Source organism: Mustela lutreola, chromosome 10, assembly GCF_030435805.1.
Source record: "Mustela lutreola isolate mMusLut2 chromosome 10, mMusLut2.pri, whole genome shotgun sequence".
Lineage (NCBI taxonomy): Eukaryota > Metazoa > Chordata > Mammalia > Carnivora > Mustelidae > Mustela > Mustela lutreola.
In genome coordinates, this window is record NC_081299.1 from 74398752 (window position 1) to 74425501 (window position 26750).

General features: G+C 37.6%; 1 long non-coding RNA gene across 2 annotated transcripts in view; it reads right to left on the reverse strand.

Annotated features, from left to right (window-relative positions):
* The window catches only part of LOC131809748 (uncharacterized), a 213465-nt gene that overhangs the window by 167027 nt on the left and 19688 nt on the right, over positions 1-26750 (reverse strand). Inside the window, exons 3-4 of one of the 2 annotated variants that reach the window (XR_009345277.1) lie at positions 23113-23282; positions 20692-21523 (exon numbers count right to left, since the gene is read on the reverse strand). This is a non-coding gene — a long non-coding RNA (uncharacterized LOC131809748). Of the gene's footprint in view, positions 1-20691; positions 21524-23112; positions 23283-26750 lie in introns of those variants that run through there. The other variant, XR_009345276.1, reaches the window with a different exon arrangement.

Below are 26750 nucleotides of genomic sequence, written 5' to 3' on the forward strand. Positions count from 1 at the left end.
TGAATAATACTAATCACGTTTCAACAAATGCTGTGCCCTTCTAATTAGAGAGACTGCATAAAATCAGCTTAATTTATTTGTGACTAGTTATACAGAGTTTAAATATTTACTAGAGATTTGCTCAAATGTTTGAGAGGATTTTAAACATTTCCTACAGTTGAAGCGGCCTGCCTAGTTCTGTGGAGTGCGGTGACAGCTCTAACTTGTGGAAGCTCTCTGATTTTTGCAGCGTGTCATGAAAATCCCGGTTTTAAAATGAAGAAGAAAGGGTATTATTGATTTACATACTTATTCTCCAACTGCTACTCATTTCTTGATTCCAGCTTCCAAAGTTGCTCTCCCAACATTCATCACTGTAGTACACTAGAGGGGATGAGCATCTTTTTCAATAAATTATAGGAACTATGACTAATTACAGTGATATTAACTATGCAAAGTAATGTGTAACTTAAAATGGATATGTTCATCATTTCAAATTATGCCTTTGACTTTTGATGGTCTAATATAGGCATGCTCTTTTTGTACTGAATGTGTACTATATTTTCTAAGATTCTCTTTGCAATTCCAGGTTTTGCTTGTGAAAAGTAACCTGCTAAGAGTAACCTTCTAGAGTATCTTCAATGACCCAGAGCAAATAAAGGGACAAGCAGATGACCACGAGATGATAACGAATACAGAAACATCTATATGTTATGCCTCCCTGACATAGAATTAGACATAAGAGATCTGGTCATTAGAAGCTTTGCTGACATGCCTTATCTACATTTGTCAAAAGCATTTTGACTATGAATTATTTTTATTCAACCTTAATGGCAACCCTGGAAGGTTTATATATATCAGTATCCTTATCTTCTAGATGAAGACACTGGAAGCACTGATAAGTTATGCGATCTGTCCAAGGCTACAGACCAAATTGGGACAGTCTTGGACTAGATCCAGACTTTGTGCCACCTAGTCCATGTCATGTGTTCTATTCCACCTGAACCAGTATTTAAGTGAGCTCATTAAAGAAACTTAGAGAAAACTCCCAAAATTCTCTATTTGAGCAATATAATTTGTTCTATCATTTTTTGATCCATTCATCCCCCCATCTACAATCATTCACTGACTACCCTTCCTGTATCAGACACTGCGTTAGATACTGTAGATAGAGCATGAAAACACAATCCTTACCTTACAGAGTCCTCCCCTCCAGTGAGGAAGGTCAACATGTAGTCAAAGAATGACAAAACACCATGGGAAGGGCTATAATAAAGGTCTGTATAAAGTGTAATGGAAGCACAGAGGTGAGAGAATTATTTCTAAGAAACAAGTAAGGAGGTGGTCAATGGAGGATTCTCCAATGAGGTGATGGTTCAATTCAGTCTGAAAACATTCACTGGATTTCTCCTAGCAGACAAGAGCAGAAAAGGCATCCTACATGCTTCAAAGAGTAAAGCATGAAGGGCACAGTGTATCAGGGAAGAAAGGGTTGGAAAACTAGGCAGAGCATTTTGTAGAAGGCCTTATCTGTCATCCTAAAGATTTCAAGCTTTATTATCTGGAGGTAAAGAGTCAGGGGAAGGTTCTCAGTGACAGCAATGAGGTAATTATTCTGTTTTGTAGGGATCCTGTGGAAAGACTATGTAAAATAAGATGGAAGATATTAAAAGCACAGCCACCAACTACAAGGCTATTGCAATGCAGTAGGAGAAAGTTATAAGGATCTGAGGTAGGATCAGGGGAAGTAAAGGCCCAGGACTGGGTAGAGGAAGTGGATTTGAAAGATAATTAGAAACAAAATTGTTTACTGGATTTTATTTATGGTATACATAGGCATGTATTCCCTGATTCTCAGCTTCTCTTTTCCTTCAGTGTTTAGGTGACACAATTCATTAGCCCTTAAGTTTCTAAAGAAGGGAATGAAGGTTTGTCAAAGGGAAACTGTTATTCTCTTGAAATCACACCTTGTACTGTGCTCACAATATAACAGGTATATTTGCGAATGAGCTTTTGACTTATGACTGGCTGACATCCTATGACAGGATGGACTTTTCTCCAATTTGCAAAGAAACCAAACAGCAACATCACAATAAAAAATATTGTGTGCAAATGTCCCTATGCATAAGAGAAGAATTGGTAAATTCCTAAATATACATTTCCAGACACCAATTGCTAACATCACTACAAACTTCAAGGAAAATATTCGTTCCAAACTATAAATAGGTAACCCAGATTTTAAGTATTTAAGATGACCTATCATGATTCAAGGCTGCTTGTGACAACATGTAACTCACAGTTAAGAAAATGATTGTATGGTAAGTGGGTTAAGCAGACTCTGGAGCCAACTGCCTTTCTTCAAATTCTGCCTCTACCATTAAGCTGTAGGATCTTGGACAAGTCATTTAATAACTCTTTGTGTCTCAGTTTATTTCTTCATTTCTAAAAGGAGACAAGAAACTAACTGCCACAAAGGTTGTTATGAGTATTAATGAGTTATTATATGTACAAATCTTAGAACAGCTGTGACATTATTATTATCATAGCTGTTATAATCGCCCAATTAAAGAAAGGCAGGCTCAGGCCTTAACAACATGAATGGGTTCTAGCCAATATTCTTAATTATGACAGTAATAGTCTGGCTGTCTTCAAAATCCAAAATAAGATAGCATCATCATTATTAATTATAATAAGAACAAAGGAATTATCTTTCAATCACATCCAAGTTCCTGGCTCTGACGTAAACACATGATTTACTTTGAAAACCACAATCTCAAGAGATTAGACCAGTTTTAATGTTTTCCTAGTTTTTTTTTTTTTAAACCTGGTAAATATAGAACATCTCTTAGTTTATATAAAAACTTTTTTGAACTCAGTGCTATTTTAATCTTGAAGTGAAAAAGCCCATTCTTTTATGCCCAGTATTTCTTTTCACTTGTCCCACATCTCTTCCAATCTTCAGAAAATGCTCAACCCATTCATCCTCCTGAAATCTGACAGCTAAATCTGGGCTTTAAATAAAGAAAAGGAGGGCACCTGGGTGGCTCATTTGGTTAAGCTCATTTGGTGGCTCATTAAGGCATCTGCCTTCGGCTCATGTCATGATCTTGGGATCCTGGTACGGAGTCCTGCATCGGGCTCCCTGCTCAACACGGAGACTGCTTCTCCCTCTGTCCCTCCCACCCACCACTCCTCCACTCAAACTCTCTGTCTCACAAAAATAAATAAATAAAATCTTTAAAAGAAATTAAAAAAAAAAGAAAAGGAAGCATTTATTGAAAACATAGTATATGCTCAATAATGGTTTGTCAGGCCAGACAAAAGGAGCAGAGAGTATGCTCACTAGATAGATATATGGACTCTTATTTGGTCCTCAAGACATCACCATCACATAAGGTAGTGATTATTAGCTCTGCTGTGCCTGCAAGAAATCTGGAAGATGCATGGCCTTGCTTGGGGTCACACCATTAATAGGTGATCTGACCTGAGGTCACCTGACTATATGTCCCTACTCCCAGCCCTAGCCATCAAGGCGATTCTTGGCCTTCAGCTCCTCTTGATGATGATCTTAATTCTCTTAGACAAAGTTGGGCTCTCCAACATTAAGTATCTCATTAAGCGTTTCCCAAAATATTCAACTCCATTACTTCTTTTTCTTCTGAGGTCAACTCAGCAGCCTGAACAACATGAAGAAATTCACATGTGTCTGCAGAGTAGAGTATTGTAAACAACTCTAAATACACAGTATCCTTATCTTAAAATCAATGTATTGAGTACAGGGGGAAATTCAGAAACTAGTATGATTTTAGACAGTGGTCATTTCGAGCACCTTGTAGAGACTGCACTGGATTCACATTTTATCACTTTTATAAAATAAAGATTAGTTGATTAAATGGAATGTAAAAGATCACTAAGCCTTTTTTAAAAGTGTTTCACGAAATGACCCTTTAAAAACAACCTATTAGCTGTCAGATGCCTTTCAAATATATATAATGCATCCTAATTAGAAAAGAACAAACAAACAAACAGCTGAGGCCTTTAGGGTCCCCAAGATCATAAAACTTTCGGACTCTTTTCTGACATCAACAGCTTTAGGCCCCACTCCTCCCCTGGACAGTTGGCGCCGGAGGCTGCAGCCTTGACAGGCTGCCCGCAGCAGCTCGGACTGAAGTTGTTCTGGCAGCAGAAGGAGGCCCCAAAAGCATCTGATTATTTTAAAATGTGCTTTCATTGTGCTGCTTGCAGCTGTGAGTTAATTTTGTTAAAAAAACAAAACAAAACAAAACACATTTGCTTCTTTAAAATCCAGGTTTTTTCGCCTCTGCAGAGCAGCTGCAGAGAGAGCAGCATTAACTTCAAAAGCCCCCTGCCTCCCTGGGAGCACCACTTTGGGAGGTTGCCTTCCTCACCAGCAGGGAATCAACACTGTGCAGCAGAGAGCACAGGCTCCCGAGGTTTTCGTCATTGGCTGCTTTGTGCAGATGGACAGGAGGATGGACCAACCGCAGAGCAGGCAGAGTCCTTAAAAGTACCTTGGACCTACTCTCAGCCCTTTTACAGATGAGAAAACTCAAGGACAGAGAGGTTAAATGACTGGCCTAAGATTTCACATCTAGTTAATGGCAGCCCCACAGTGCATATCATCTGGAGCCAGGAGCAATGGGGTGTGGGGAGATAGAGATGGGGGTACCATCATTAGACAGATCCTGCCAGGGAACATTCTTCTTCCGCAAGGCAGGATTTATTACAGCTGTCCCCCTGATATCTTAAATATGCCACCACTGGCTCTGTTTCTCTCCAGGTCCATTTCAGAATCGCCTTCTCAATCGAATTCTGAGCTTCTTCTCTCCATGCTGTTTGCTACAGGCTCACTTCGCTCAAAAAGTATCCCCTCTCATGTGTCTGTTGGCCATCTGGATGTCTCACAGACCTGGGGATAAAAATATATGTATATAAAAAATATATGTTTATAAAAAATAAAAAATTAAAAAAAAAAAAAAAAAAAAAAAAAAAAAAAAAAGTATCCCCTCTCCAATGCATCATACCTTATAAATTGTAACCAATTCAATTTGACTGCCACTCATTAGATGTGAATATATGTCTAGGTTAAATTTACTTTAGCTTTTGCAATCCACATTGCTCATGGGGTTTCTTCTTTGACCACACTTCCAAATTTGGCAAGGGAGTTCTAGAGCCTGGTTTGGAGCTTCTTTGGTCAGCATATGTTAACCAGTGTCTCTGTGAATCCTCTCAGGTTTCCACAGAATGAGAATGAGCCACACGCTGATAAACAGTGGTGATCATCTCATCTCTGCCATTGCCCCATTAGCAAGAAGGTAGCTCTGCCAGTCACTTGCCAATCAATTTCACAGAATGTAGGTTGTGCTTCACCCAATTCAAGTCTCCTAATTAATGGAGTGACAAAATTTTGACATTTTTTTGGCTTCTCTGGCTCTTGTGGGAATTTGGGGAAGAGAATTGAAAGAGGTTCAGAAGAAGGGGGAGAGTGAGAAAGGAGAGAAGAATACACGCTGATTTAATGGGTCTTTGCCAGTTTTGGGCTAATAGCAATTTTTATAATAAATAATCTAATTATAAAAGTAAAATGTGTTCAATGCAAAAAAAATCTTTACAAATAATGGAAAAGAAAAATAAATGAAAATCACTTAATTTAAATTTGATCTGTTTTATTTCATAGAATGAAAACCTCAATGCCACCTAGCCTAATTAATTAGGTAATATGTTAGCTCATTCTAAAATTAGGGCAGACTTTAATGTTATGATTCAGAGATATGACAATGCCATCACATAAAAGGTCTCATGACCGGGATGCCTAGGTGGCTCAGTTGGTTAAGCAGCTGCCTTCGGATCAGGTCATGATCCCAGCATCCTGGGATCGAGTCTCACATCAGGCTCCTTGCTCAGCAGGGAGCCTGCTTCTCCCTCTGCCTCTGGCTGCCTGTGCTCGCTTTCTTGCTCTCTCTCTCTCTCTCTCTCTGACAAATAAATAAATAAATACTGTACCAATCTTAAAAAAAAAAGTCTCATGACCCCTTTTCTCTGTCCTTTCCGTGTCAGTTCACTCAAGGCCAGCTTACCCCTAAGATCACAAAATCTCTTCCAATATCACCTGGAACTCCAGGTGTCCTTAACCACCTCAGGGAGAGAGACTAGTATCTCCTACCAAACCAAAAGTCTTTCAGCTCTGATTAGATCCAATGAAATCTCTCTGAACCAGCCATTAATGCCAACATAATGCTTTTCATTAAATGGCTTGTGCCTGCATTCTGTGTCCATACCTAACCTAATCATCATCACTAGAGGGATGGGATCATGCTGATTGATCTCATACAATGACTGACCACCCACAGAACTCAAGGTGAAGATCAACCTTACCAAATTGCATGGCTGCTGCACATGGTGTGGAGGTAGGGAGGGGATGATGGTACGGATGCTGGGGAATCTATCACAATGTCTTCCATACACTAAGCAATGCAATTTCCTAGAGAAGAACTATTCTTAGTATTTTTGCTAAATAGCTCTGAATACACACACTTGGGGTGTGTGTGTGTGTGTGAAATCAGAATTATATTGTATATACTATTTTATGGCCTCTATTTTTTCTGAAAAATATATCAGAATTTTCTCTGATGTTATGTCATTAAATATTATAAAAATTATTTAAAAGTCTGCATGGAATTTAAATAACCCTTAAAATCTGAACATTCATTAAGTTGTTTTATTTTCATCCTTACAAATTAAGCTACAATAAATAAATTTGTACATATAGCATTGTTCACATCCAGGCTTATATCAACAGGATGAAGTACCAAAAGTGGAATTCATGAGTAAAAAGTATAAACAAAACTTTTGGATACTCATTACAAAAGCACCACCTAGAAATACTGTACCAATTTTATACTCTGCAACAGTATATATTAGCATATTTAAATATCCATACCTGTTATATTTTTAAAGTATCCAAAGTATTAAAAAAAAAAAATTATTTAGGGCGCCTGGGTGGCTCAGTGGGTTAAAGCCTCTGCCTTTGGCTCAGGTGGTGATCCCAGGGTCCTGGGATTGAGCCCCACATCAGGCTCTCTGCTCGGCAGGGAGCCTCCTTCCCCCACCCCTCCCTCTGTCTGCTTCTCTGCCTACTTGTGATCTCTGTCTGTCAAATAAATGAATAAAATATTTTTAAAAATTGTTTAGATTAGTAGTTAAAATCTGTGGAGGAAATCAAAAGGAGAGAGTACTAACATATTAAAAAATGGAATTCAGCATATAGAAACTTTTGGGTTTTTTTTTTTTCAACCAATAATACCTGGGCTTATTCTATGAGGAAACAAAAAAATAAAATCATGTTTGTATGAAGAAAAGAACTAAGTTCCCCTCAGGATCTACAGTATGCTACTCTATTAGTCCTGACTCTTTGATATGTAAATTAAAGGCATGCAATTTGAGCTGGCTTATGCAAAAAAAGGTGAATTTATTGACTCAGATGACAAGGAAAAGGAAAAGTGTAATTGGGAATGACTAGAAGGAATGATGTGATGGTACCAGGATCCTTTCCTCTCTTCCAACCATCCATGTGTTCTGCAAATCAGGAGTCTCTGAGAAGATAACGCCCCCGTTGCCAGTAGCTTCTGAGTCTGCATTTTCTCACCTCCACACTAGAAAGCCTCACTTGAGCCTCAGTTTCAAAGATCTAGGACTATATTTGGATTGCTCAGGCTCAGTTCATCCCTTGCTTTGGGGATATTGGAACGGGGATGGGGGCAGGGTGGAGCAACCAGTCACTACTTGATCAGCAGCCCTTACACCAGGGTCATGAACTAAGTAGAGAGGAAGAGTTCCTCTAGAGGAAAATGGTATTATTACAGGACAGAAGCATGCTAAATGGACAAAAATGACTCATAAATATTATCTTTTAAAATCCTTAAACAACTCTATGACAGAGTTACTGTCATAAATGTGCAGAGGAGGAAACTGAGTCTCACAGAAATCCAACTGGATGGATTCATATCTCTGACACACACATTCTCTCTCTCCTCTCTCTCTCTCTCTCTCACACACACACTAGAATGACAGGGCTAGAATTTAAACCCTGATCAGCCTAATTCTAAATCCTACACCTTTTCACTAATTATGCATAAGGCACTCTTCAGCAATGTGACTATTACATAAGGAAAGATACTATGATTATATGTAAGACAATAACAATCACCCTACGCCCACAGCCTCCACCATGTGACTCTATACTACCCTGGCTTGTCACTAATCCACGTGGGAGCACATTTCATACATGTCCACCATCAGCTCTCTCTGAGCCATAATTGTCCAGGGTTGCTGTGAATCACAGAGCAGTGGGGAAGAGGGGGCACATGCTGGCAGAAACAGCCTGTCCTCAGCCCTCTCTAGGTCAAATCACTAGCATTTATAGTAATAAAATATGCTGAATTTCCATTTGTTCACCTTTCAATCATGTTATCTTCTGTACCCCAGCACAATGGACTCAGTCTCCCCTAAAGCACACGAAATGGCTTCTCAGTATCCAGTTTGTTCCTCTCATTTTGTCACCTAGGGGAATAATAACCACAGAGCTTCAACAATTCCCCCAGAATTAAAATTAATGTCATAGGTGAGTTCAAACTCAAGCCCCTCCTCTCAAGCTAGTGATCTCCTCCTTACACATGGATGTTTCAATCACTCCAAACCAAACTGGGCTCTTAAAGTGAAAATGAATATCTGGAAGCTGGTCCAGAGAGGAAGGGCACAAGACAATGAGTATCTGTGCAATTCAAAAGAAGAGCATCCCACTGTCTCCTTGCAAAGAGAAACACATATCCAATGATAGTGGAAAACAGTAACCAGTGGTTACTCTTTTCAGTAGTCTGAAAAGAGGTGAATAGCAGCAGAGTACAAAAGTGAAGTCAGCAAAACATTCCTTCCGTACCAATTACGTGCCCAAATGCCTTTTATGTGCAAGGTGCTGGGACAGGGCAGTAACAACACAGACTGGATCACTGGCCTCATGAAGAGAGCTATCTATTGGGGAAGTTGGGCACTAAAACGTCGTAGGAGTGACGGCTATTTTAAAAGGTCAAGCAGGATACTGGGGGAATGCAAAGCTCATGGATGGCAGTAAGAGGGGTCACTCAGAAGAGGAGAGTTTAAGCTGAAGAATGAGCAGGATATATTCAGGAGCAGGTGAAGTGGAACAGTAAGGCAAACAAAGGAAAGAGCGTGTGCAAAGGCCCAGAGGTGAAGAATGTGATGATGTGGGGGGTCTGAAAGCTGGGCCTGTGGTTGGGCCATGGAGGGAGATACAGGGTAGAACAACTGTCCGCAGGGGCAAGTTGGGACCAGAGTAGGAGAAGAGCTCCATGAACCAGGTCCAAGAATTTGGTCTTTATCCTGAGGACAATAAGAAGGGTTTTAAGCAGGGAGATGCAGAATCATCCCTGTGTTTTTAAAAGATCATTCTAACAGCAGCATCAAAAGATTAGAAGGGACTGAAGCTGAATGTTGTGAAAAACCTCTTAGGAGGTGCTTGCACTGGTCTGATTAAACCACAGTGGTGGCTTAGATGTGAGTGCTGGCAGAGAGGAAGGGGTGGGACTCAGGATTTGCTTCCATTGTTCCCTGAACCGTGCATAACAGGAAGAGCAAAATCAAACCTAAGATCTATATATGAGTGTGTGTGGGGTGGAGGGGGTCGCTAAGAATTGGGAGAGAAAAAATTCCCATTGTCTCCTGTTGGCTATGAAAGGATTAGAAAAAGAAGTATACAGAAGAAAAATAAAATTAGGTGTAGTAATTCTGATTCACAGACACTATTTCCTGGCCAGATGCTGCAGTAGAAATTTCAGAAACACCCGCTAAATTCATAAATGAAAATCACATATTTGTAACATTTAATGAGAATACAGGCTGAATTTACAGCCGCTGAATGTGCAATATGGATGAAGATGTTGATTTACCCATGGAAGATGGAAATATATATGATAAAGGAAAACAATACCCAGAAATGTGATAAACATTTGCATGAAAATGAGTCACTGGAAAAACCCCAAACTTCTTCAATACTTTATGTACTAAATTATCTTCAGAGCAGTCAAAAAGAAGTAATAATAAATAGTAATAGTGCATTTTCCTGCCATTAATTTTTTTTTTTTAACTTCTGTTGACTTCAATGGAAGTTCTGCATCTAGAATGTGGCCCAGGAAATTTATAGTCTGTAACTCAGAGACCAAAGACCTTGAACATCAAGAAAATCTCTTACCCTTATTTATATACACTGTTCTTTATCACAAAGGAAGAGCTGGTACCCATTCCAAGTAACCAATCATTATGCAAGAAATATTCTGACTCACCCAGCATCCTTAATCAGTAAATGCTGTGCCAATGGAAAGAGAGTGGGAAGAAGTCACAGCATCCATTAATAAAAAATGACTGGGGCTTTCTATCAACAGAAGCATCATTAGGAAACGTATGGTCGGAAAATAGTAGGCTGTAGATTTGTGGTGGCAGGGATGGCAATGGAATACTAACATTTATACCCTCTTAACCACTTTGTTTTAAAAGGATGCCGGATTTCAGGTACCAACACATGTACTTAATACAGCATTTTGTATGTTTAGTTTCTTGCTAAATTCCTGACCATACTCTCAAAAGATGGGACCACCTTATCTGATCCTTTGGCCCGGGAGGGGTCTCCAAACACAAATATTTCTCTTTTATTTCCAGTTTTATTGAGATATAATTAACATATAATATTGTATTTTAAGGGGTACAACTTAATGATTTGCTATATGTAACTATTACACCATAAGTTTAGCTTAAAAATATGGAATGCTTCATGAATTTGTTTTCACAGAGGTCATGCTAATATCCTCTGTACCATTAAAATTTCTCAATATATATGCAGTCAAGGTGAGCACCAAAGATATTTCTAACAGGTAATGACGGTCATTTCCAGAGCGTATCTTCCAAGAAAGCACCAATCAATTCTTAGCAAAACACAGATCAGATATGAAGGGGCCAGGCCTCAGATTAAACCAATACTTCCTTGAGCACTCTCCTCCCTTTGCTGTACTTCTACTCCCCATCATGAACCCTGGAGTAAATTAAGGAAGTAGGATTTACATTTCCAATAAACTGTGCAATCTGTACCTCAACTGAGGATGCTTCTCGGTCACATAGTAGACCTGTAATTTTAAAGCAACTGTACTGCATTTTCAAAGAAAACACAGCAGTCATGTTCCATTAACAGAAAGCCTTCTTGAGTGTGTCTGCACGTAGGTTAAGGGATCTGAGTCACTGGCTGAGGGTGAAGGGAGAAAATTAGGTTCACATAATAAACACCTACAAATCTTAACAGGGGGATGAGCTAAAACTACAAAAGTCCTCACTACTGTACAATTTTTCAAGTATCACTAATGCATGTCATCAGCAGATTAACTAATAGTATTCTGCTTTAATGGCATTTCTGCCCTATCATTAACCCAAGCACGGTCCATAAAGTTACTCAAATATCAATAAATGAGCTCACTACAGTTTATGTGATTCCCGGTTCTATCAGTTCCAAAAGAATAAGAGCATCAAATTCCCCATCTAGACTCTGTTGTATGGATCTGAAGACTAGGGACTGGATAATATCAATGGTTACTCAAAATGAATCCAAATTCCCATTGTGTTGGTGTTCCATGATTTGCTTTCAAAGGATCATGGCTCTGATCCTAATTCTGTGTGGTAGAATATGGGTTTCTAATGATAATCCACTATTAATCCTATATTCTACCATCAAACAGAATCTGGATAGATGATATTTCAAACCACTACCTAGTCTATACTGAAAATTACATTGGTTTTGATAAGAGGTAGTTGGAATATACCACCTACCCCCCAAAGAAAATCCTATTTAATCCAATCTTCTATTGGAAGTCAAGGATTTATGTCACTATTATAGAAAAACTCATTTTGGTTATAGCACCAACATGACCAAATAAATGACTTCAAGATGCGAGAAGAAAGTATTTGGCCAAGATAAATAGGTGTTCAAACAGGCCTCCCCAGCTTACTCATTTTGCTATATGGAAAATGAACTAACTGAATTTAATGTTCACCAAATAAGATTTGGAAGCACGTTCTAATTCACTTCATTCTGTACCTGGAATGAGAATTTTTTGATTTCCTGCTTCCACCTTTAACCCCTACAGTTCATTCTCAAAATGGCCAATGAAATCCTTTCAAAATATACATCAGATCACATCCTTCCTCTCCTACAAATTCTTCCCTACTCCATTCTGTGAAGAATGCAAGTCAGAGCTCTGGCAGTGGTCTACAAACCCTAAATGATCTGACATCTCTGATCACTTTCTTACCCCCCACCCCTTGCTCACTTTACTCCAGTTCCACTAGACATGCTGTTCCTCAAACATGTCCAACATATTCACATCTCAGGACATTTTGCACTATCTGCCCCCTATAACCAGAACATTCCTCTCTTCAATATCCACATGACGCATTCCCTCAACTCTTTCAAATCTTTGCTCAAGACACCATTTTGATAGGCAACTCTGCGCTACCTATTTAAAGTTATTTCATCCCCTCTCCCCACACTCTCAATTACCCCTTATCCTATTCTATTTTTCCTCCAATAGCTCTCATCACTTTCTAACATGCTGTATAGATACTATTTTTACTGTCTCTCTTCCTCACTAGGATTAAAATTCTACAAGAACAGAAATTTTAGTCCATTTTTTTGATCACTATACACATACACAGAACTTGAAATCATACACAGACTATAGAAGGTGCTTAATATTATTAGTTGAATTTAGAAAATTCCAAAAAGTTGCTGGACAGGCCACAGATCTAATGCACTGAAAATCTGTACGTTTTTCTTTTCTTTTTTTTTTTTTTTTTAAGATTTTATTTATTTACTTGACAGAGAGAAATCACAAGTAGACGGAGAGGCAGGCAGAGAGAGAGAGAGAGGGAAGCAGGCTCCCTGCTGAGCAGAGAGCCCGATACAGAACTCGATCCCAGGACCCTGAGATCATGACCCGAGCCAAAGGCAGCGGCTTAACCCACTGAGCCACCCAGGTGCCCCTGTACATGTTTTTCTTAAACCCATTATTTAAATTCTGGGAGCTTCAGTTTTTCTCACCTGTAAAATGGAACGATTATATCTAACACTTAGGACTGTTGTGAAGATTAAGGGAGAAAATAAATGGAATGTATTTAAGACAATGCCTTGCAAACTGATTACTTTGATTAGATTGAGAATAATAAAAGCAAGAATAATAGAAACAATATCTAACATCTGTACAGACTTCAACATTTTATGAAGGACAGAACTATTTTTATTAGATCCCTTTAGGATCCTCCTAGATTCAGTCCAGGAAAATATTAATAACTGGATCCTCAGTGTCTCTGCCTTGGCAATATTAGGGATGTTGCCAACCACAAGGCCATGAAAGATAGAGGTGGGATTCAAACTGAAGTCCTCTGAATCCAAGTCCTATATTCTCTTCCCAGTATCAGAGAAAGGAAACTTTAACAGAATGAAAAGCCTCTGAAGGGATGTTTTTTGTTTAGACATTCTTTACTGAGTCTAGATATCTGCATAAAATGTGGCTTAGATGAGGCAGTAGTTATCAGCATCTACTTCTCCCTGCAATATCTAAGACGTTGAGACTCAACCACTGGAAGACGTCTCACCACTGATCATGGATTCAGTCAAGTAAGTGCAACCTAGAACATTTTTATTTTCTAAGTGTCTCCCAACATAGGTTAGGAGGGTTTTGTTGTTTTTTTGTTTTTGTTTTGTTTGTTTTTTAGGCAAAATCCAAACTCCTGGTTCGGTATTATTTATATGGTACTTAGTAAGTTCTTAATAAATAAATGAATGAGTTGAAAACAAATGGGTGTGTTTACTGGTGCTGCTTATATCATCTTCCAACATAATATTTTCTCCATTTTCTTCTACTAAAATAACTACAATACAGGTAGATGTCCATAGCATCTTGCCTTGCCTCACCCTCCACAATTGTACTTATTGGAAAACTAGTGCCCCAGAATGTTGTACTCAAAAGAATAAGCCTTTAGGAAATGTTGAGTTAAACAAATTCAAACCAGCTTTTTCACTACAGGACTTCTAAGAGCCTTTACTACGCTAACACACATTGCAAATCCTCGAAATTTAGATAGCGTTGGGGCGCCTGGGTGGCTCAGTCAGTTGAGCATCCAACTCTTGGTTTCTACTCAGGTCATGATCTCAGGGCTGTGTGCTCTGTGCAGAGTCTGCTTTTTCCTCTCCCTTCCCTCTCCCATTCCTTCAGACCCTCCCTGAGTAATCTTGCAAGTTCATGTGCTCTCTCTCTCTCTCTCTCAAGTAAATAAAATCTAAAATATGTATGCTATATATATACTATATATATACATACACTTACATACATACTATATATACACCATATATATTATAATTACATGACATTAATTATATAATATATAATTATATATTTACATATATATCTAAATATATATATATATATTTAGATAGTGCCTACAGCATTTTGAAAATTATTGGATCATGCATCCCCCCAGAAAAAAAGACCTTTGCATAAAGTTTCTCTCAAGCCAAGCTTTCCAGAGAACATGTATACCTATGACAAATATACTCAGTCTTCAAAAGCAGAATCCATAAAAAATTCAAATGGAACATGAGGAATATGAAGAGGTTAAGGAGAGTTCACATTTTTGCCAAGCTAGATCCCCTACAGGGTAATTTTATTTAGATTTACTATTTACTTTCTATTGAGCCTAACACTAGGTTTGCATAAATTCACAGATCCTGGACAACCATTATTTTGGACGATATGCTATATTTATTTCACCTTTTTTTTTTTTTTTCCTCTTAAGGAAGGCTCTGGTTTGGGGCCTTACACAATCTCCAGACTTTAAGTAGACAGCCAAAGCCCCTCATAGTCAAAGTAGTTAAACTGATGACTGGAAGGGAAACAAAGGATGCTCCTGTTCTACTGGTCTTAGCACAGGGTCTCTTGGCTCATGTAAATAAAATTTCTAGCAAAAGGCAAATGTTATCCAAAAGCCTTTATCAGTTAGTAGTATCTTACTTACTTTACCAGGCAAGATTAAATAAACCTAACAAGGAAGGTACTGAGGGCATAGGCCAAAGAAATTATATACTTAGATGAGGAAAAAAAAAAGGATGGTTGAAGGGTGAGGTATGTCAGCAGAGGACAGCTGTAACTGAGCTCCTTGAAGGAGGTGAGGGGAAAGTCTTATCAGAAAGAAGGATCCAAGAAATGTGAATGAACTGTGAATTCCGCTTAGTCGAGTTTTTTTTTTTTTTTAATATTTTATTTATTTGACAGAGAGAGAGATCACAAGTAGGCAGAGAGAGAGAGGAGGAAGCAGGCTCCCTGCTGAGCCGAGAGCCCGATGCGGGGCTCCATCCCAGGACCCTAAGATCACGACCTGAGCCGAAGGCAGTGGCCTAACTAACTGAGCCACCCAGGCACCCCTTGGTCAACTTTATACTTTAACCTCATAGTGGCCATAATAACAGATCTTAAATATTGGAGTTTTCACAGGATACCAGGAGAACTTAACCTGGCTGTGTAGGTATTGCTGGCTAAAGATGCAAAGATACATGGGAAAGGAAGTGATGTCCAGAAAAGACACTGACTTTAGCAAATATGAGAAGTTATTGACAGTATGAGGTCCCCAACAGTTGCCATCGGCCTTCAAACAAAACAAAACAAACAGCTTTTTATCCGATTCATCCAGAAATATCCCATTTCCCCCTTTCTCCATTCCCGTGCAGTCTCCATCCTTAGCCTTTACCCCTAAATGAAGAGGGAATAAAAACTAGCTTGACTATCTCCATTCCTGTGACAGATTTTCACAGGGATATGAACACCTGCTGTATTTGTCACTACTGCACTCTTATTTTTTCAAGTTATAGAAATATACAGACTATTTGATAGTATATAAATCCCTCCAAACATAGATGGCTTCTGAATCGTGGATGAAATTACTTGACCTAGAAAATTAGTTAGTCTCTTTATGGATAGTCCTGCCTAACTTCGAATCTGCAACTGCAAACCCGTCCATTTCCTTTTTGTTCTCCATGTTCCCATTACATTCCTTCCTCCAGGCTTTTACGAACGTCCTGTGGAGGCCTTCTCTTCAGGAGACACCTGTTAAGCACAGCTTCCTAAGGCAAAGACATTCCCTTAGGGCACCTCATTTTGAAAGATTTCAATAGGAGGTTTTAAAATGAGTTAACCCTGAACAAGGCTCCAAGGTACCGAGGGAGGACACGGTTACCAGATGAGCAGAGCTCACCACTAACCAACTCAGTGAGTCCTTACCCTACTCAGTCTGCCCACCACTCCCAAAATCGGAGCTGCTGAAATCAGCTCTTCCTTTGTCTTCAGAAGATCTAGTTTCCCCCTGGATCTTTTCCAGGATAAAACCCACTCATTTCTTTGACTCTCAGTGTCCTCTTGAAAACTAAGTAATGAAAGCAGATGCTCTAACTCACACACATATTTTCCCACTCAAACATTTATCACAGCTTCCCACCCAAAGCTGAAGCATTATCTGCTGGGAAATTCACAATCTCTACAGTTCACGAAGAGGTTGGTCAGGCTGTTCTTATGGATTCCATACCTATACCTTTCGATTAATCTAAAACATTGTTTTATAAAGCCTTGTGTTGTCTCTGTTTTGACTCCTATAGGATATCCGCAGAGAAACAGATAGGCTTTTATTTCTGAGTACCCTGTATGCATTCTAGTATTCATACCACTTAAGAACAACAACAAAGATATTCCTTTTCTTTCAAGAAAAACCTGCTACTTGGGGATTAATTTCTTTGGCCAGTCACAAATGAATTAATACACTTTTAACTGGACCTCTGAATGACACCCATAAAGGCAATATCTGGAAAAAAAAAATTATCCTGCATATACCAGATCTCTCCTCCCCCATGACATGGAAGAGGAAAAAGGAGATCGTATAATTGGAAAGTCACTTCTACTTGTTTCCATAAACCAACAGGCCCTATAACTTGAAGGAGATCCTATTTATAACTGTATTATCTAATATAGACTAAAATTTCCTATGTTAAAGAATACAAAAAGCAGGGGCGCCTGGGTGGCTCAGTGGGTTAAGCCACTGTCTTCGGCTCAGGTCATGATCTCAGGGTCCTGGGATCGAGCCCCGCATCAGGCTCTGTGCTCAGCGAGGAGCCTGCTTCCTCCTCTCTCTCTGCCTGCCTCTCTGCTTGTTTGTGATCTCTCCCTGTCAAATAAGTAAATAAAATCTTTAGAAAAAAAAAAATACAAAAAGCAGACTGTTATAAGAAACTTGTGTGTCTTATTGAATGGCTGATTCCAAAACAATAAATAAAATTCAGTAATTAAAAAGACTCACAACCAGTATTTCATGTGACTGCTGTTTATCCTCCATGGCATGCACAAACTTTTTTTTTTAAGAAAATGTGGGAAGTGTCAAGACCCTTAGTTGTTACAATTTAATTTTCTGCTGCTAAGGCAATTACAGTTCAATGAATGATGATTCAAACACATCGAAGTTTTCATTACTCTTTGCTTAATTTGTCAGTTAATGCCTTTGAGTTCTATGGTTTCCCCGGCAGTCTTAACTTGCCATTAAAAACCTGTCAAGGAAACAATCTTCTGATTCCAGTGGGTTTAAAGAATATATATCCTTTCATTGTTAAGAAAGTAAGAACTTGCTCCACAACCAAAATATTCATACTCTAGGAATCCACGGTTTGGAAAGGTTGCAATAATTCTGGATTAGTGTTTTTTAATACAACAGCACTGCAATAAATACCAGAAATAAGAGTTCATGCTTAAGACACTATATATCATAAGAATGTTACTTTCTATCAATGTTTCTTAGTGGTTTATGGTTACCTGATAAATGTTGGACTTTTACATTCCTCTCCATGTCCCAAGCATCTATTACATTTACACATTTTATACTTCTCTAATATTTTTGCAATACATTTTCCTGAATCGGCTGATGACATTTAATAGAATGTTTAAGACACAATATAAAACCTTAAATGTGTTTGCTTATTCTGGGGGGAAAATGTGCACATAGATTGGATTTCAAATTAAAACCTACGATGGTGTACCCAACATCTCTGCTCTGCTGTACATATTAAAATATAACTAAACGCTTCTTATGCAATACTGCAGTATCAGTACAAATAACAAGCTCTCATACTTGCAAGCTAGATGATTAAGGAGCTATTAATGAAGGGAAACAAAACCACAGTGCTGGAATGTAATAGTCCATGAAATTCTTATTAGTAGAAAGAAAATCTGCAGTAAATAAATATTAACCTAAATGCTATAGAAAACATAAAGCAAACAGGAAAAAAAAGTATTCTTTAAACTAAAATATAGGTTAAAATTTGCTGACAATGTAAGGAAAGTCTATTTGCATACCACAGGGCTCCATCTGCTGTGGAAAATATAAGCTGCAAGAATGATTTAATATTTAATAGAAGTAGTAGCCACTGTTAATTATAATTTGCACATTTACAAATCAGCACTGATAGCAATACAAATTATGAAATATAAGGGTGTTCTGCTGGATACTAGGGAAAATAAGATGACAGACAAAGTTAATGGAGTATCCCTAACCACAGCTCTGTCAGAACACATCAGAGAACTAATCCAGTTACAAAGAGCTTGCAATGGAAAATCTATTTAAAATATTAAAATGCTGTTTGGTAAAAGCTTTTTCATAGTGCATTTTACTTAAACAGTTGCTTATTGCTCATGGGTCATTAGCTGTACACCCAGATGCATTCTGCAAACTACCATTTAAAAGAATAGTAGAAATTAAATAAGAAATATATTTCTGCAGCATTTTTTTCTTGATAGATAGAAAGAATTTACTGAATATCTAGTCCAGAGATGGAAAAAGTAGTGTATGGCCACGACATAAGTGGAAAGCTGTAGAATTAAGCACATCATTTTGCCTACATAGAGCCATAAAATTCAACACAACTTTTCCCTCTAGACCTGATCTTATTCCCATTTATACTTAGATGCTAATAGTAATGATACAAATCGACTCTTATTTAGTAAGAAGACAGAAATTACCATTGATTTTCTCATTAATCTTCTATTTCACCTCATTTCTCTCATCATCATATAATATGGATTAGTGATGGAAGCATTTTATGCACAATGTTTTAATAGTAACTTTTGTTCTCTAAATCATGAATACTGCTAATTTTAGTCTCTAGAATCCCTAATTTATGGAATTGATCCTTTATCCAAACTCCTTCAATTTACTATGATTAGGAAATCCTTGCTCCATGACCATTATTTTTAATGTAGGCTAAAGATATTTCTTTCTCATCTTGAAAAAAAGGAATGTAGAACAAAACCTATACCAGGCAGAGAGTTTTAAATACTCGAGCCTAAGCAGGCCAAATTGTTATAGATCACATAGATGTCAAATTGAATGCTATCACAATATATTAAAAAATATTAACACATATTTAAGTGCCTATTTAAAATATATTATCAAGGTATGGGTTGAGAGTTGGCAGAAGTCAAAAACTGGTAGTCTCTGGGTCAAAGCCTTCTAGGAGACGTTTTCCTGGTCATCTTTTTTAAATTTAAATTTTGATCTTTCAGACAGCGGGTCCACCACCTCTTATTACCTTACTTTTAGCAACTACATGCCTTTGCATTACCTACCTGACCTCTGCATTATATCTGGCTTAAGGAATTATTTTACTTCTCTATTAATATGCTATTTCATCTGTTCTTGGATGTACTTGATGTATTTTTCTTTACCTAACACATCTAGGATATGTACTCACAGCTACAACCCAGTAAAGGACCCATGAGATACAGACTTCATTAATTTGAGACCTCAACAGTGCTACAGCACTATTAAAAGGACATTAAAAACATCTGCATACTAGCAACAGAAACCTACCAGAAATCTGTGTGCCTTCATCAGGACTCCAGGCAGAACACACACACACATGCACACACACACTATAACAGTTTCTACTAAGAATTGGCCCCATAGACCTATTATCATTCAGGTCGCAATTTCAAATATAGACTATTCATTCATCCAGAGAAGCCTGAAGTTGAAATATTATAACTGAGTGGTATCAACTTAATCACATCCAATAGTACCCACCAGGAGCAAGAACCAGTTTTTTCTGGAGGAAAACACCCCCATGTTAGGCCCTCAGGATGTCCACAGAAGTTCAACAAAATATGACCTCATAATAAAAAGAAAATTACTAAACACATGAATAAATACTCCACTATTTAGAAGGGTGAAGAGAAAAAAAACCACGTTTAAACCTCTAGGCCTTTAGAGTTCTGAACATATTAGCTATAGAATGTAAAATAATTATGATTATGCACAAATAATGAATCATGGAACACTACATCAAAAGCTAATGATGTACTGTATGGTAACTAATATAACACAATAAAAATAAATAAATACATAAAAGGTAAAATAATTATGAATGAAATGTTTAAAATAGAGAAAAAAAAATCAAGATAACAAATAAGACACTATCAAAAACAACCAGATAAGAAAGCTAAACAAAATATTTTGAAATAATACACACACACACACACACACAAACACACATTAAATTTCCAAAATTAGTGGAAATCTGATACTGCTAAACTAGATATTTCAGATCATTTTTCCAGCTTAAAACAACTAATAAATGTGGGCACATTGTTTTAATATGTTTGAATTCATAGGAGATACAAAAAGAAAGTAAAGAATAATGAAATCAAAATTCAGAAGATAAAAACATGGAGTAATCCATATATATTTGAGTCTAGTTTCCTCTATGGCTGCCTATATTTCCAGTACAAAGAGTTGACAGAGAAGCTGAGCAGAGATTTTAACAGACACAAGAGGCTAAATGGAAAAAATGCAAGCCCAGAACCTGCCAAGTGGGAAGGGACTGGCAAATCTCCAAGGCTTGGGAATAAGGCTGAACAAAACATAAACTAGTCTCAAATGATTAAAAGCCCTATTTGAATTAAAGTAAACTTTGATGACGAATGCCCTTACCCACCTGTCAGAAATAAACAAATTTTCTCTGGGTGGAAAACAACATCACCCTAAGCCTCAAGATATTGCTATTTTTTTAATATGCAGAGATTAGGATTTAGCAAAGAAAACAAAAAGTAACAACTAAGCATATAATTAAGTCAAAACTTAAGAGAAATAATAGAACATAGAAGCAGATCCATAGAATATGAATAATGGAGTTATCACCTAGCAACTTAAAAATAACTATGATTATGTTCATATAAAAAAGAATTGGGGCACCCGGGTGGCTCAGTGGGTTAATCCTCTGCCTTCGGCTCAGGTCATGATCTCAGGGTCCTGGGATCGAGCCCACATCGGGCTCTCTGCTCAACAGGGAGCCTCTTCCTTCTCTCTCTGCCTGCTTGTGATCTCTCTGTCAAATAAATAAAATCTTTTAAAAATAAATAAATAAATAAATAAGAGTAACAATTTAAACACAGAATGTAAACTATAGAAATGGAAATTTCAAAAATGAAAAATATAATTGTACTCAAGAATTTCATGGCTAGAATTAACTGCAGAATGGACAGAATTAGAGGGACTACTAATGATTTAGCATATATAAATATATCCAAGATATACTAGGAAATATATCAATATGTCAATAGAAATATCAATGTCAATAAACAAAAATACATTAAGAGAAAATATCCAGGATAAAGCACAGAGAGGAAAAAGTATAGGGTGAAAAACAGAAGAGAGTAAGAAATATGATCAATGCGGTTAAAAGGTTTAATCTATGTCTAACTAAAGTCCTAGAAGAGTTGATGGAAAGAAGGTGAAATGTTATTTGAGAAGATAACTGAGAATGTTTTTAAACTGTTGCCATTCAGCCATATTTTCAAAAAGTACTACAAAGTTAGAGTGAGATATTAAAAATACCATATCCAAACGTACCACAGATCCTATAAGCAGCTGGAGAAAAATGATACTCACCTTCAAATGAGGATCAGTGAGTCTAACAGCTGCCTCCCCACACCCCCGCACGTCCCCTCCCTCCACACACACACCCCAAAGCCAGAAGGCAATGGAAGGATTTTTCAAAATGCTGTAATACCTGGTACCATAAAATTTTATACCCAATGGAAAGAATCCTCAAAAATGAAAACTAAAAAAGACATTTTCAGAAAACAAAAAATTCAGGACTGAACTAAATAAAATACAAAAAGGTATTCCTTACCAAGAGAAAGATTCCATAAGTCAATGAGAAAACATTTCTAAATGCCTAAGTTGAGAAATATACCAAATTCATAAAATAGTTTATCATAGTTTAAATAGCAGTGTTCCTCAAAGTTAATCTTAGATCCAATAAAATTCCACTCAAATTACAAACAAAATATTTGAGAAATTTAACAATTCTAAAATGTATATGGGCAAAGCGCTAAGAACAGCCAAAACATCCCCAAAAGGGGTGCTGGCAGGGTCAACGCCCACCTCCAGCACAGTTAGGAGCCTCCAGATCCCTGCAGGCTTTGCGGGGCCCCTTTGGCACCCCACCGCTGGTGTCAGGGCCTCTGGCTGAGGCTCTCCCTGTAGCAGCTAGGCAGTTTTTGACCACCCTGGAGTCCCCCAAGCCTGGAACAAGCAGGAACAAAAAATCTTTTTGCCACATAGAAATAAGGAGTCCAGAAACAGGACCACATATACCTACATGTGCAATGACATTGCAGATAATGGAGGAAAGCAAAAACTAGTCCATAAAGTGTGTTAGGAAAATTGATTATCCATTTGGAAAAAATAAAATTGGATCTCTGCAGTATACAAAAGTATATTCTAGATGGATTAAATACATATATGTGAAAAGCAAATATCCAAATTTTAGAAGAAATAGAAAAAAAAGATCTTTATCACCACTGGTAGAGAAGGATTTCTTAAACAAGAACCCAAAGTCTACTAACTGTATAGGGCAAAACTGATAAACTTGATGATGCTAGTATTAAGAAATGATTAGCAGAGGGGTACTTGGGTGGCTCAGTGGGTTGGAGCCTCTGCCTTTGGCTCGAGTCATGGTCCTGTGGTCCTAGGATCGAGTCCTGCATCAGGCTCTCTGCTCAGTGGGGAGCCTGCTTCCTCCTCTCTCTCTGCCTGCCTCTCTGCCTACTTGTGATCTGTCAAATAAATAAATAAATAATCTAAAAAAAAAAAAAAAAGAAAAGAAATGATTAGCAGAACATTACTGACTATAGGCAGCCTTTCAGAAGCTAGTGACCGCTCTTTACTTATTCCATATTTCAGCTGCACTTACAAAAACTATTCAGTATGGTTCCACATCTGCTTTTTTCCAGTTGCATAACTTATTTTATCATATTTTATGTTGCCCACTTTCTTGTTAACCTATTAGGTACCAGTGTTCATCGTCTTGCATTAAGCAAGGCTTTTACTCCAGATAGGCATGATTTAAATGAGTTGGTGGAACACTCAATCTTTTCTTAAAAAAAGTTGACTTTTCCTTAATAAATTATTAGTATATATTCCTCATCCCCCCAAAAATAATTAGCAAAATATTTCCTTCAAAAGGTTAAAACAAACACAGACTTAGAGAAGGCATTGGTAACATATGTAACCAAAAAAGTTTACTTTCTGTGATATATTTGAAAATTCAGTGAGACAATAAAGGACAAATAACCCATAGAAAATGAGCAAAAGACATAAATAGATATTTCACAGTAAAGAACACACAAATGGTGAATAAGTATTTTAAAAGATTCACAATTGCATTAGCAACCAATGAAAGGCAAATTAAAACTTCAATATGATATAATTTTATCTTCATTAGACCGGCAAAAATTAAAAAGCCTGACAATATTGAGTAATATGAAGTATGGAATTTTTTAAAAACTTGAAATCACTGGTATAGATTCTGCTAAAGTTTTGAAAAAAAAAAAATAATGTGTTTCAATAAAATTGCCAGTCCCAAAGGTTACCAATTTGTTGTTTATTGTCACTGTAGTGACTGCACCAAATCCCTGGGATTCTTTGGTGGTCTTCTAGCAGATGCTATTCTGAATGAGTCAGTGCTAATGCAGCAATTTAAAATAATTCTGTGTGCCAAATAATAAATTATCAGAACTATATCACCTGAACTTTTTTATTCAGCCAATGGTAAACAAATTCACTTGAATTTTTTCCTTGGATTTATAGAAACACCTGTTTGAGGCATATAGGGTAGTTAAGAACACTTATTTAATTTTATCTGTTAAATGATATTTAATAATTTAAAGCTTCTTTGTAGGCAACAAAAATGTGTTACAAATTTAGGTAAGTATTGTTCCTATAATAACCATAAAATTATCAGCTAAGCTCAAAGAATGAGACTCAGAAGAAATAGTCCACCTGATGTTTAGGGTGATGTTAATGAATGATTGACATCAACTGCTTGGCTCCTTGGATTTACCATCTGGAAATATAAGTATCAAGGCCACCAAAAAAAAAAAAAAAAAACCACACTTAAAGTTTTTTGAAAAATGGTAGACTTGGTGACTCTACATATTGGTGGCCTTATTTTTTTCATCTGTTAAATAAAGTTATCCCTGCATTGCTTTCCCATGGCTATTATGAAGACAAATTAATAATGTGGCAAATATAAAGTGCCCTGTGCATGCTAAGCATCAGAATTTGGGGAATCAAATGTCTTAACTGAAAGCCTAACAACTAGGTTGTTTTTTCATTTATTCCACACTAGGCAATATGACAATTAACTACTTAAAAAGGATGCATGAGATGCATTACTGGTTCCCTTTTCACTTTAGGACTAAAATGAAGTAAAGAATTCCATTCTTGGCATAAATCAACTCAAAACAACTTCCAAGATATCTACTTCCAAGAAATTTGCCTAATGTTCTTAGGAAGATATACATTCTTTACAGCACAGCAAAAAGAATATTCAATGTTTTTTGCTCTATTTCCCTTCCCATAATTCTATTATTAATCTATTAATCTAATCAATATTTTATTCAACTTCCTCTAAAAATAAGACTGTTTTTGGATTTGGCATGGGGAAGAAAATTCCCTAAAATCAAGACGTCCCATATTTATGAGAATTCTTCCACCTTCTATTCCTAAGAATAGATATTCCTTAAGTTGCATACTGGTTTTCCTATGAGACCTTCCACGTTAATCCAGGCTTCAGTCCCATGCCCAATAACTGATCACTCAACTATTGGTTGCTCTATGATCAAAAACCTTGATATTTCACTTACCTTTGCACTCTTTCTGCCTTTGCAGTTTTTAATTTGATTTAATTGAGGAAGGAGGGTGGGGAAAGGCAGGCAAGAAAAAAGGAAGGAAGGAAGAAATGAAAAGAGGAAGCAAGGAAATCCGAAATGAAGGAGAAGGCAGGAGGGAATGAAGGAGGGGAGGAAGGGAAAGGGAGGAAGGAAGGAAGAAAAAGGAAGGGGTAAAGTCTCAGCTCTTCTTCTGGATTATAAACTCTGAAAAGTCAGAAACCACCCCCTTGTGCACTGTTGGTTTTTCTCCCCCTATAGTACTCTTCTCAATATTGAATCCTACATAAGGACTAGGAACAAACCTTTAGAGACCATTGAGGCCGGAGTTGAGATCATCTATGGGCTAATGTAAGTGGATACAAGGGGATAATAAGGAAAAGTTGAATGAATTAAAGTATTACAGCAGATTGTTAGAAGACGTGCAAACCTACAAGGCAGCAAAAGAGCTCTCTAGGTATCCTGAAACAGTTTTGACAGAACTGAGAGCGCATTGAATCAATCTGTGAGATACTCAGCTGCTGACACAGAGGAAAAGGAAAGGTTACTCCTACAGATTGATTAGCTGGTAGGTTCTATACCTGGTGAATGAAAAGAGGTATTAATGAGCCCAAAGTAGAAGGAAGCCTCTTTCCTGGAGTTAAAGTTGGGAAGAAAGGTCAATGAAGGAAATGAGGTGAACCAGGAGGGCCAATCAATTGCAGGTCACAGTGGATCAATTAGAGCCCCATCTGCAAGACTCCCAACCAGAAACTCAGAGTCAGCTCTATCTCCTCTTTTTCCCTCACTCCCCTATAGGTCCCAAGACCCATCAATTTTAATCCTGAAATCAGCCTTTCCTCCCTATTCATACCGCCAATGCCTTCATTTAGGCCTCATTGCTTGCTTGAAAATTGTAATGGCCTTTTAAGGAATCTCTACGCCTTCGGGCTCACTCTCTCATCCTAACAGCTGCAAGAACTATCCTGTAAATCACAAACCTGCTCATGTCACAGTCCTAGAAAAAGTCCTTTGATGGTTCTTAAATTACCTACTAGATACACTTCTTGGCATGGCATTGGAGATCCTTCCCAATCAGACTTCAACATATTTTCCAACATCACTCTCTACCACGCTCTAACACCCACGCTTCTTCAGTTACCACAAGTGACTTCCCGAATTCCTATACCTCTTGCCTTTGCTAGAGTTTTTCCCTCTGCCTGAAAATCCCTTTCTCTTCACTCTACTTGATCCAGGCTTAAGCAGAAATGGCAACTTCTTTTCAAAGATTTTACCATTTCCTCGACCTCTTTTCTAAACAACATTATTTCTTCCATCACTGTACTTCCATTCCACTTTTCCCATGCATCTTATTTTGTACCTATTGAATTGTCAGTG